The 12,935-nt window shown below is 44.1% G+C and overlaps 1 protein-coding gene across 1 annotated transcript in view; it reads right to left on the bottom strand.

Moving 5' to 3' along the window:
* The window catches only part of LOC124719002, a 146,196-nt gene that overhangs the window by 28,894 nt on the left and 104,367 nt on the right, over positions 1-12,935 (bottom strand). The gene's annotated exons all lie outside the window — the stretch shown is intronic.

The following is a 12,935-nucleotide window of genomic DNA, read 5'->3' as shown; positions in this document are numbered from 1 at the left end:
CCAGACCATACCCGTACGAGCTGTGCAACAAAGGGTTGCCTTTGCTAATCAGATGCTCACAATGATTGATAGTGAAGGATTTGATGTTGGCTGCATCTGGTTTACAAATGAAGCACACTTCCACCTGAATGGATACGTGAATAAGCAGAACTGGCGATTTTGGGTTTCCAAAAAGCCATATTGATGTGAAGCGAAACCCCTGTATTCTCCTAAAGTTACTCTGTGGGCTGCAGTATGCAGCAGAGGCATTACTGACCCTTTCTTCATTCGAGAAACGGTCACTGGTGCACGTTATGTTGCAATTTCGGAACAATTTGTCGCCACACGGCAAGTGTTAGAGGATCGACCAGGTACTGAATGGTTTATGCATGATGGAGCCCGACCACATCGGACTGAACAAGTGTTTCGCTTTCTTGAGGAATACTTCGAGAATCGAGTCATTGCTTTGGAATATCCCAAATTTACTGGTGCAGGCATGGATTGGCCTCCATATTCAGCGGATCTGACTCCCTGTGACTTTTTTTTGTGGGGCACAGTGAAAGACATGGTCTAACTGAAGCATTCCACCACACTGGACGAGCTTGAATCGGCGATCTCTGTGGCATGTGAATCCATTTCAGTTGAGACACTACGAAATGTGATGGCGAATTTCATTCTTCGTTTGCGCCACCTCTGTAGTGCCAATGGTGAACATTTTGAAAAAATTGTGATGTGATTGTTTGCAAAGATTGTTTTCATACGATTATTTCACTTACGTATGCTAATATGAGCTGTACAGCATACAGCGCCGTCTGTTAGCAGCTTTTGTAACTATTATTTCAAACTGCTGTATAAACTTCTTACAGTTTTCACAATAAACATACCATTTTCTGCATTCCTCTATCGATCTTTGTTTTCGAGATATTTATTTTTGAAATCAGGGAGCCCTTTTCTGGACACCCTGTACATTGAGAGAGAGAGAGAGAGAGAGAGAGAGAGAGAGAGAGAGAACAGATGTGTCAACTGTACACTCTTACTAGCACAGGTTATGCAATACTCCGCAGTTGAAATTCTCAGCAGTGACCACAGAGATAAAATTCTACATCTTTATAATAAGTAAATTCCTCATGCCACCATTCTTTATGCTGTTTAACAGTAGAATCAGTCATCATAGTATCCAAACTCAATATACACTAATTTCAGTTTACATTCTCCATCAGAACTCTATGTGAGGGCTCATCGGTACCAGTATCGTCTGCTACATGTACATCATTTGCTCATATTTCTTCATCTTTACCATCCCTTTCTCCAGTTGGGTTACCATTAATACAGCCAATCAATCATTTTTAGGCTATTATTTCACACAAATAAATGCACGAAACTGCAGAAATAGTAAATCATTTATAGCTCATGTAACCAAAGCTCACATTCCACACTTTTTCAATCTATTCAACAATGTACCAGGTGACAATGTGAGACACTACTGAACATTTTAAGTGATACTCTCCCTCTGTTTCTAGATGACAGTGATCGGACCACATCTCTGTAGACTTACCACATAATCCTTTTCTTAAGACCGCGTTATATGCAACAGTGCCGTGACGATATTAGTGACGGTGCAAAATTACTCTTCTCCACACCTGTTTCTTCAACCACGTGTTCTTCCAGAACCATATTATAATATGCACAGTAAAGGATTTAACTGTCAACAATTAATGATGGCCCACAAAATGTAGTGCTTGTCTATGATGATATTCCTTCTTCAAAAAGCAATTCAGGCTAGACCTTCATTTGAAATAATCCCGTTTGCTACAATGTGTAATGAATCTCTCCATAGTGAAACTTATATCCTCCAACAGCAGCACGAATAATGAAAGTGAACATAATCCATAATCTCAGGATGGATGCACTTTCATTTCGGTTATACCATAACACACACACACACACACACACACACACACACACACACACACACACACACACAAACTCAGCATGTCTACAACTCAAGAGCACTGCCAACCAATTGGAACTCATTCCAATACTATGCCCACTGTACATGAAAGGTGTAAAACTGAATACATTGTTAGCAGGCAAAAATTATTTTTATTGTTAGATACAACTAAATCAGCTGTTGCTGCATGACTAAAAACAATCAATATGTGGTCACAGTGAAGAATATGTTTAAAGAAATAACAGACAATAGTAAATAATGTGACATGTTAAGATGTAGGATTCTTAAAAAGTCATACTCAAAATTTCATCCTCTCACTGGGCAAATTACCCCTCCCCTTTCTTTATCACTTTTTTAAGAAGCTATGACCAATTACCTTTTTTTCAGAGAGTTTTTCTATCCTAAAAGAACCTTCTTTTGTTTTCCCTTTTCCCCTCACGTTTTCCTTCCCCTGTTTCTGTTTGTGAGAATTCTCCACTGGTAATCAGCAGAACATTTCTGATTTTTTGGTCCTCTCGTTCCTTCTGTCAACAGACAACAACTGTGAAGGAGACAAGAAGACAAAAATGGGCGCGTGTGCTTGCACACTTGCAACACCGACTTCTAGAACTCCTGTAAAAGTTCTGGCTAGGTTTCCTTTGTATCGATAGTCAGATGGCCAGCAAATACAAGCAGACATCTACAAACAGGTAACATATAAGTTTATTTACATTATGTATACATAATCGAGTTATATATAACATACACTACTAGCCATTACAATTGCTACACCAAGAAGAAATGCAGATGATAAACGGTTATTCATTATTATACTAGAACTGACGTGATTACATTTTCATGCAATTTGGGTGCATTGACCCTGAGAAATCAGTACCCAGAACAACCACCTCTGGCCGTAATAACAGCCTTGATACACCTGGGCATTGAGTCAAACAGAGCTCGGATTGCATGTACTGGTACAGCTGCCCCTGCTGCTTTAACACGATACCACAGTTCATCAAGAGCCAGTTACTCGGCCACCATTGACCAGACGTTTTCAATTGGTGAGAGATCTGGAGAATGTGCTGGCCAGGGGCAGTAGTTGAACATTTTCTGCACCCAGAAAGGCCTGTACAGGACCTGCAACATGCGGTCGTGCATTATCCTGCTGAAATGTAGGGTTCCGCAGGGATCGAATGAAGGGTAGAGCCACGGGTCATAACACATCTGAAATGTAGCGTCCACTGTTCAAAGTGCCGTCAATGCGAACAAGAGGTGACCGAGATATGTAACCAATGGCACCCCATACCATCACGCCAGGTGATACACCAGTATGGCGATGACGAATACACGCTTCCAATGTGCGTTCACCGCAATGTCGCCAAACATGGAACGACCATCATGATGCTCTAAACAGAACCTGGATTCATCTGAAAAAATGACTTTTTCCATATGTGCACCCAGGTTCGTCGTTGAGTACACCATTGCAGGCGCTCCTGTCTGTGATGCAGCATCAAGGGTAATCGCAGCCACGGTCTCCGAACTGATAGTCCATGCTGCTGCAAACGTCGTCGAACTTTTCGTGCAGATGGTGGTTGTCTTGCAAACATCCCCATCTGTTGACTCAGGGATCGAGACATGGCTGCATGATCCGTTACAGCCATGCAGATAAGACGCCTGTCATCTCAACTGCTAGTGATACGAGGCCATTGGAATTCAGCACGGTGTTCCGTATTACCCTCCTGAACCCACCGATCCCATATTCTGCTAACAGCCATTGGATCTCGACCAACGCGAGCAGCAGTGTCGCGATACGATAAACCGCAATCGCGATAGGCTACAATCCAACCTTTATCGAAGTCGGAAACGTGATGGTACGCATTTCTCCTCCTTACACGAGGCATCACAATAACGTTTCACCAGGCAACGCCAGTCAACTGCTGTTTGAGTATGAGAAATCGGTTGGAAACTTTCCTTATTTCAGCCCGTTGTAGGTGTCGCCACCGGCGCCAACCTTGTGTGAATGCTTTGAGAAGCTAATCATTTGCATATCACAGCATCATCTTCTTGTCGGTTAAATTCCGCATCTGTAGTACGTCATCTTTGTGGTGTAACAATTTTAATGGCCAGTAGTGTACAACACCGTACATTCTTCTGTTCAAAAAAATGGTTCAAATGGCTCTGAGCACTATGGGACTTAACAGCTGTGGTCATCAGTCCCCTAGAACTTAGAACTACTTAAACCTAACTAACCTAACGACATCACACACATCCATGCCCGAGGCAGGATTCGAACCTGCGACCGTAGCAGTCTCGCGGTTCCGGATTGCGCGCCTAGAACCGCGAGACCACCGCGGCCAGCCTATTCTTCTGTTGTGCTGCGTTATATATGAATGATAGTAATGTTTTGGATAGAACCAAATAGTATCAAATGCCGATTCACAACAGAAGTCATTTAATATCAGCAATACTTAGTAGCATTTTGCTAGTTCAACGTATTCCGGTCCCTTAGCTGAATGATTAGCACATCAGACAACCATGCAGCAGGCCCGGGTTCTATTTCTGGCCAGGTGGGAGATACTCTTTGCTCAGGGATTGGGTGTTGGACTGACACCATTTCTTCATCATCATCATCATCATCATCATCATCATCATCATCATCAACACGAGTCTCCCAACGTGGTGCCAACCGGAAGGACTTGCGACTCTACAGCCCAACTTCCCCATGTGGAGAGTCCTGGCCATCAATGCCATACGATCATTTCACTTCAGTTTTGTGGTGCCTAGGAAGCTTCATGCTGGGTTCGCTAGACAAACATTCAAACAAATTGTATTAATGAATTTTATTACAAAAAGGAAAGATCCAATACTTAACTTTGTCAGTTACACAGATGTGTTGCAAGTAAAGGGAGACATACAAAATAAGCAGTCTTCTTCAGTATAGACAATTCTAGCCTCTGCTACATAGAAAATATAAGCAAAGTGACAAGCTCCGACACTGCTATAGAAGTGCCTAATCTTGAAGCTGCTATTAAACTGGGCCGTCACCAGTCGGTCGCGGCACTTATGCTCTCTTCACCTAGGGGCCGCCACTGTTGTCACACTGTTGTGCTGGAGAGGAGTGTCAGCGCGCGATTGGCTGACTTCTTCTCAGAGCCTTCCCTTCTGTGTCATTACTGACTGCCGTGCCAGTGCTTGACTTTACACCGTAACAAGTTTGATGTAATATTCCTCATGTCAGTCATCCACATCACTGTTTGTAAGTCTGTACATGCACACAATCTGCAGAGCGAACTCTGAAGGATGTACTGGCCAGAGTTGTTCACAGTGAGGTCTCATCATTTTAGCATCCTCTAGTTGGTGTGTACACGTGTGGCCACGTAGCTGTGGGGAGCGTGTCGAGCGCCGGGTGCAGTCGACAGAGAGATGCTGCCGATACCACTTTTTCTTCACTGGACCTGTCTTTGCCCACATTATTATACTCAACGACCTGAATTGCAGTTTCATCACTAGCAATTACAGGAGAAGGAGCTACATCCTCTGCCAAATAAAAATTAGGATGCTATGGACACACTCTAGCTTCTGTCTCCTCCAAAGTTGCTGTCCAGAAGGTGGCACTTCTGAATAAACCACCACAGTGGTTAGTACTCCTGGCGAAATGTTTGCAAGTTGACACATGTAGTGTTAAATGATTCCACGTGACAGATAGCTTATACTATGTGGAGAAGGAAGGAGTACCATTAACTGATTACATTATGACGTGTGTATGTAGCTTTCAATCCTAACAAATATGCTTGCTTACCTAACAAGGAGAGATCCACAGCAGTTGGTTCGCACCATGCAACCATTCTGGTATACAGTTGTCATTACATACATAACTTACAGTTATAACTATCACAATAAACAATAGTGACTAATTAGTAACTGTAGATAGGAAATACTACCACACCCTTACCTTTCTACCAAGTATTTCACTAGTTGGATGCAGCAAACATTACCCTCGTCTGTTACATTACAGAATGCTCGTGTCACCAGGAAACATGAAAAATTTTGAACCACTATTTAAAGTTGTTGTCAGTATTTTAACAATATTACGAAAAGATACGTTGCTACTCACCACAAAGATGATCCATCAAGCTGCAGACAAGCATGACGAAAAGACTGTTACGCACAATAGCTCTCCACCGAAGCCTACACAAGCACAGCTCGTACTCACACAAGCGCCACCACCGTCAGCTCCCAACTGAATGCACTCTCACATGAACAGCAATCTAGAGTGGGGCAGAGAAGGTGGAGGGACAGCACAATATGGTTGCTAGAGAGAGGAGCACCATCTCATGGGGTGACCAGGGACTACAGACTGCCACGTACAGGGGGGGGAAGGGGGTTTTAGGGGGGAACGGGGCTTTTAGGGGGGAAAGGTGGTTTTAGGGGGGGAAAGGTGGTTTTAGGGGGGGGGGGAACGGGGTTTTAGGGGGGGGGGGAACGGGGTTTTAGGGGGGGGGAACGGGGTTTTAGGGGGGGGAACGGGGTTTTAGGGGGGGGAACGGGGTTTTAGGGGGGGGAACGGGGTTTTAGGGGGGGGAACGGGGTTTTAGGGGGGGGAACGGGGTTTTAGGGGGGGGGAACGGGGTTTTAGGGGGGGGGAACGGGGTTTTAGGGGGGGGGAACGGGGTTTTAGGGGGGGGGAACGGGGTTTTAGGGGGGGGAACGGGGTTTTAGGGGGGGGAAGGGGTTTTAGGGGGGGAAGGGGTTTTAGGGGGGGGAAGGGGTTTTAGGGGGGGGAAGGGGTTTTAGGGGGGGGAAGGGGTTTTAGGGGGGGGAAGGGGTTTTAGGGGGGGGAAGGGGTTTTAGGGGGGGGAAGGGGTTTTAGGGGGGGGAAGGGGTTTTAGGGGGGGAAGGGGTTTTAGGGGGGGAGGGAGATCCAGGTTTGAGTCCTGGTCTGGCATGTATTTTTGACATTCCCTAACGATTTCAATTGATGTCCACTAGCAGCTAATGTCAGTCATTCATCTGTGTCTCGAGGATAACTTTTCTTGCTGAGTTCTGACAGCACTTTACCTGGGAGGCGTTCAGAGTCATACACAGGTTAAAAGGTGGTTAAAGAATTAGGAGAGCAGCTGAAAAGAAGGGTGCACTAAGCATTCTATGCAGAAAAAAGAGACTGACAACACCTCGTGTCACTGCCAGATTCGTCACTGTCTTTGTGTGTCTCCTCTCCTGATAGACAGCAGGTCTATGGTGTGCCCCACACGGGGACTCCAATTCCGTCCCTGGCACTCTCCTGTTAAATTGACACACGAGGGACAGAACTTCAATAAGGCCAACACTGCCACATAAGCACAATGTGACAGAATCAAATAATGTTGGTTATACGACAGGTTAGTTACAAGTTCCTACCTTAAGTCAGCATGAACAATCTCTGCCTTCCCTTACTGGGCACACACACAGTCACGAGAAGAATACAGCTGTGTTTAGTGGCCAGTTTGAAATAGTGCTGTCACAGTGTTTTTGAAACAATGACAACAGAATCGGATACAAATTAAATGTGCCACATGATGCACAGCCTGACAGTGTCATCACAGTCTAAGAGGCTTGCGAGGAATCTGCATTGTCTTACAAAACAGTGACAAGGTGGCTAAAAGCTTTCAATGAGGGAAACTAAAATGTGACATACATTTGACAGCCCAGTTGTTCTCGTGTCAGTAAGGAAGCAGGGTACACTCATACTACGTTATCGCTCACTGATCGATACCAGATGGGTCATGAGGTGGCCTGGGAGACAGGATTAGTGCATATAACTGTCTTCATATTCTGAAGGAACTCCCGGGCACAAGAAAAATTCTATCATGACAGATTCCACACAGTCAAATGCAGAAATTGTCACAATATGACACTGCTCGTTCCCACACAGAAAAGTACAGATGTGAAAGGCAGGCTTTTCTACGGGCTACTGTTACGCCAGATGCCACACCGTCCGAATCTTAAGCACCACACCTGAAACCGATCAGATGAATGATGTCACTGCAAGTCACTGCGACAGTCTAAAGTGTCTCAGAAGCTCAGTAATCGAACATTACATCGCTTTTCGTGAGGAACTGTGACAGTGTTATCCTAACACTTACTGCTCCTCAACACATATGGTCAGTATGCTGTTTTACTGTTCTGTTTTGGAACAGAACTCTTTACCATCATCACAACAAAGCAGCAACACCTTTTGCAGAATCCAGCCACCACTTGCAGGACAGTGCCCACTGCCCACTTGCAAACACTGCAAGGTGACACTGATTTGTTTTATTGATGAGGCTGGGAAGTGCTGTACCATACTTTCCATCTGTCTGACTCAATTCCTAAGACAGCTGAAGGATTTCGTGGCATTCACTTCAGAACTGTTCCAGAGATTAGTCAAGCAATTATAGGTATCCTACGACTTCCACATGACTAGCAACAGGTTGTACACAATGCTGGTGACTACTCAGACAGCGAAACATTGAAAGGTGTGTCCTTTCTGTATCAGATGTAAATAAAATGTTGTTTATGTCCATTATAATTATCCAGGCTGTTATGCCGTGGTCGGCTGATGAATTCTGTGTCAATTCCCAACGTTTCGTCTTTGACTGCGGGAGACATCTTCAAGGGGGTCCGTAGCTCGATGGAAGGTCCAACACACCCACTGGCTCGCTACTGACTGCCGCTAAATTCCGTCTCCGTGCGCTCCCGTGCCGCGGCGTGACGTCACGTGTTTTGAAAACGTCAGTGCAATTGGCCGCTGTCCGTCGTCGTCGATCGCCGTTGCCATCACCCAGTAGTGGACGGGTGGTACACATCATCTAACACCGGCATCCATATACCGTTTAATTTCACACCCTCCTCCTTTCGACTGAAATTATTAGGGTGTTTAGTGATTTCGATTGCCTCCCTGTAGAGCCTTTCATAATATCTGCTTGTGGCTGCTAGTACTTGCGTATCCTCGAAACGAATATTGTGGTTCCCTGGCTGGAAAGCATGCTCCGCAACAGCTGATCGTTCCGTTTCTCCTCTTCTACAATTTCCCTTGTGCTCCTCCAAACGTGTAGAAACAGTTCTTTTAGTGGTACCCGCATAAACATCTCCACAGCTGCATGGGATCCTATACACTCCAGCTTTTTCCAATGGTTTGCGAGCGTTCTTGGCAGGCTTAAGGTATTCCTGTATCTTCCTGGTGGGCTTGTAAATTGTGGTAATATTTCGCTTCGTCAAGATCCTGCCTATTCTTTCCGTTACATTTTTAACAAACGGCAGGAAAACCTTAGATTTTGCAGTAGCCTGTACGTCAGTATGATTTCTGCGTGGCTGCCTCAACGCACGTTTTATTTCGGCGGACGAATATCCGTTCTTCGTTAGTGCATTGTGGAGATGTTCCATGTCAGCGTCGAGCAACTCAGGTTCACAAGTATTTCTAGCTCTGTCCGCTAACATCTTGATAACACCCCGCTTCTGTTGTGGGTGGTGGTTCGAATCCCGGTGCAAATAACGGTCCGTGTGCGTGGGTTTGCGGTATACTGAGTGGCCCAAACTACCATTTTCATTTCTAAAAACAAGCACATCGAGGAAATGTAGTTTGCCGTCGACCTCCTCCTCCATTGTAAACTGAATTCTGGAGTTTATACTATTCAGATGTTCGTGGGACCGGCTTAGTTCCTCCCTGCCATGTCTCCACAGCACCAACGTGTCATCCACGTATCGGAACCATACATTTGGTTTTTTGCTGGCAGTACCTAAGGCCTGTTCTTTGAATTTCTCCATAAAGAAGTTTGCAATTACGGGACTTAGGGGGCTTCCCATAGCCACGCCATCCGTTTGCTCATAAAACTGTTCATTCCACTTGAAGTATGTGGTCGTCAAACAACACTTAAACAGTTCCGAAATATTGACAGGAAAAATTCGATCCAGCTGTTCCAATACATCATTAAGTGGAACCGTGGTAAACAGCGATACCACATCGAAGCTGACCAATATGTCCTCCAGCTCGACCACTATGCCATTGAATCTGCTGATGAAATATGTTGAATTCTTTATATAATTATTGAAGTTACAGCTCTTATACATCAATTGCTATTGCACTCTTGCCTCTCCACTACTTCTTGTGTTTCTCCATTCTCTGTGTTTATTGCAGGCTGTTTTCCACACTAGTCTATCCCTTCATCTTTGCACAGCTACAGCGGCCTACATACACTTTAAACTGCTCACTGTATACCGAGGCGACAAAAGTCACAGAATAGCGATACACACATATACAGATGATTCTAGTATCATGTATGCGAGGCACATAAAAGGGCAGTGCATCGGTGGAGCTGTCATTTGTACCCAGGTGATTCACGTGAAAGATTTGTAATGCGATTATGGTCACACGACAGGAATTAACATACTCTGAACGCAGAATGGTAGTCGAAGCTAGATGCACGGGATATTCCGTTCCAGAAAACATTAGGGAATTCAATATTCCGAGAGCCACTGAGTCCAGAGCGTGCACAGAATATCAAATTTCAGGTATTGCCTCCCACCACTGACAATGTGATTGACGAAGGCCTTCACTCGACGACTGAGAACAGTGGCACTCGCACAGATTTGTCAGTGCTAACAGATGACTGACACAGCGTGAAATAACAGCAGTAATCTGAGTGGGTCACAAGACAAATGTATCCGTTAGCGCAGTGCAGAGAAATTTGATATTAATGGACTATGGCAGCAGACAACTGACAAGTGACTTTGCTAGCTTGTGACCATATCAGTTGGACCCTAAACGACTTGAAAACTGTGGCCCGGTCACAGGAGTCCCGATTTCTGTCGGTAAGAGCCGACGGTAGGGTGCAAACGTGGTGCAGATCTTACCACGCTGTGGACCCAGATCGTCTATGAGGCTCTGTTCGAGCTGGTAGTGGCTCTGTAATGATGTGGGCTATGTTTACGTGAAATAGAATGGGTCCTCTGGTCCGAATGAACTGATCGTTCACCGCGAATGGTTATGTTTGGCTACTCGGAGACCATTTGAAACCGTTCGTGGACCTCACGTTGCCAAACAATGATGGAACTATGACGGATTACAATGCGCCACGTCACCGGACAGCAATTGTTTGCAATTAGTTTGAAGAATATTCCGGACAATTCGAGCAAATTATTTGGACACCTAGATGGGCCGACACGAATCCTGTCGAATATTTATGGGACATAATTGAGAGGTCAGTTCGTGCACAGACTCCTTCACCGGCAACACTTTTGCAATTACGGAAGGCTAGAGAGGTAGAGCGGCTCAATATTATTCACGAGACTTGCGACGAGTTGTCCAGTCCGTGCTATGTTGAGTTGCCACACTATGTCAGAAAAAAGATCAGACACGACATTATCCCATGACTTTTGTCACCTCAGTGTATTCGCGCCTTGGTCTCCCTTCACAATTTCTGACCACACACTTTCTCGTTTTACAAAATTTATTATTTCTTAATACCACAAGATGACTGCTAGCAACATTTCCCACATTTTAGTAAAGTAGTACCACAAAGCTCTTCTCACAATTTTGGACATATTACTTCGTTAGTTATTTTGTCTTCTCCTCTTGCATTGCAGTGGTAGTTTACACTGGACTTTCACACAAATGTTACTACTACCATATTTAAATTCTCAAACTTTTTCTTACCATTCTATCACTCCTACTGCTCCCTCCACGGAGAACACTAATTCGCCAATGAATTTTGAAACATTTCACTTTGTCTGCACACAAATCGAATCATCATGCATTTCTCATAATTGGGGGGATTTTCAATTACTTGAACCATTTTGGTAAGTGTAAAGGTACACACTGGTGAATGCCATCATATTACTACCAGTATACAGTCGGTGCCAGGGATCAGAATGCACCTGTGGATCACTGACCATAGCACTGCAGCTGCCATATTTAAATCTACATCTACACTCTGCAAACAACTGGAGTGTATGGCAGAGGGCACTTTTCTTTTACCACTTATTAGATCGTATTCCCATCCCATCCCATCCCATTCCATCCCTATACAGAGCACATGAAGATTGACTGCTTAAATACCTCTGTGGACACAGCAATTACTCTAATTTTGTCTTCGCAGCTACATGGTTGTTGTATATTTCTCATTTCATGTAAGTTCTAGAAACTTTTGGATGATAATTGTCATCTATATACAAGTGTCTGCTAGTTAAGGTTTATTAGCATTTTTCTCACAGGTCAATCAAACTTGTGACCACATACACTACCCTTCCTTGCACAAGTTCTGCTCGGTAGGGGACCAACATATTTGAGTAATATTTTTGTCTGCATCACACAGGTATTTTGTAATTGATATGCTTTGTAGGCTTGCTGCATTTGTACCACATCTGACCCTGAAATCTAACTCTGCAACACGCTTTAGTTACAAATGAGCTTACCTGATGTTTCCGCAAATTGTTCCTCCAAGATATGCGAATGACAGTGAATACAGTTGTGACTCATTTCTAGTGAAATCATAGAACACTACACTTTTTGTTTTCTGAAGTGCTCAGTTTTACATTTATGAACATCTGAAGCAAGTTGCCAGTCTTTGCATCACTTTGAAATCTTATCAAAATCTGTACATTTCTGCAACTTTTAAAGACAATATTTTGTTACAAATAACTGCACCATGTACAAAAAGTCTGAGGTTACTATTAATATTGTCTGCCAGGTCAGTGTTACACAACACAAACAACAAGGTTCCACACGTACTTCCTGGGCGTATGCCTCAACTTACTTCTACATTCCTCTGTGCTTTTCCGTCCGAGCTGGCACACTGTGTTCTGAAGTCCAGTTACTTTTGTTTGATACCCCACATATTGGCAATTTCACTAACAAGCAGTGGAGTGGTACAAAGTCAAATGCTTTTCAGAATACAATAGATATGGGGGTCATCGAAAATGTCACGGCAACTATTTTTTGTCTTTAAAATGGTAACGAATTAAGAAATTCTGAAATATGAAAATAGAAGGTTAGTTCATATGTAAACAT

Source organism: Schistocerca piceifrons, chromosome 10, assembly GCF_021461385.2.
Source record: "Schistocerca piceifrons isolate TAMUIC-IGC-003096 chromosome 10, iqSchPice1.1, whole genome shotgun sequence".
NCBI classification, from domain to species: Eukaryota; Metazoa; Arthropoda; class Insecta; order Orthoptera; family Acrididae; genus Schistocerca; species Schistocerca piceifrons.
Note: the sequence above shows the minus strand (reverse complement) of the source record. Positions and strands in the feature narration are given on the sequence as shown.